Source organism: Gavialis gangeticus, unplaced genomic scaffold (genome assembly GCF_001723915.1).
Source record: "Gavialis gangeticus isolate Ggan-Ray unplaced genomic scaffold, GavGan_comp1, whole genome shotgun sequence".
Classification (NCBI taxonomy): domain Eukaryota; kingdom Metazoa; phylum Chordata; order Crocodylia; family Gavialidae; genus Gavialis; species Gavialis gangeticus.
In genome coordinates this window covers 16,597,385-16,597,689 of record NW_017729019.1, presented here as the reverse complement: position 1 = coordinate 16,597,689, position 305 = coordinate 16,597,385, and the positions used below count along the sequence as shown (strand labels likewise).

The 305-nt window shown below is 74.8% G+C and overlaps 1 protein-coding gene across 2 annotated transcripts in view; it reads left to right on the top strand.

The window, feature by feature from the left end:
- The first annotated feature begins 29 nt into the window (after positions 1-29).
- The window catches only part of LOC109295388, a 26,256-nt gene continuing 25,980 nt past the window's right edge, over positions 30-305 (top strand). The window contains exon 1 of one of the 2 annotated variants that reach the window (XM_019514239.1): positions 30-98. The gene's annotated coding sequence lies outside the window, so the exon portion shown is untranslated. The remainder of the gene's footprint in view (positions 99-305) is intronic. The other variant, XM_019514236.1, reaches the window with a different exon arrangement.

The window sequence follows — 305 nt, the reverse complement described above, 5'->3', positions numbered from 1 at the left end:
GGTGGCACTGCGGTCGCCCCGACTCGTGAGGCGGCAGGGACTTGCGGAGCAGCCTGAAGTTTGCGAAGCGGGAGGGACCGCTCCTCACAGCTGGAAACGTGAGGGGAAGGGGGGGTGCTGAGGGCTTGTTCCCGCTTCCCTCCCGAGGGGGCCTCGTGGGGGCGAGCGGGTCTGCGCCGCGCACCGGGGCAAGGGCGGCGCAGAGCAGCGCGCGCGCGCGCGTGTGTGTGTGTGTGTGTGTGTGTGTGCGCGCGTGCCCCCGCCCCGGCCCTTCCTGCCCGCCCCGCGCACGTCGCCGCCGCCGG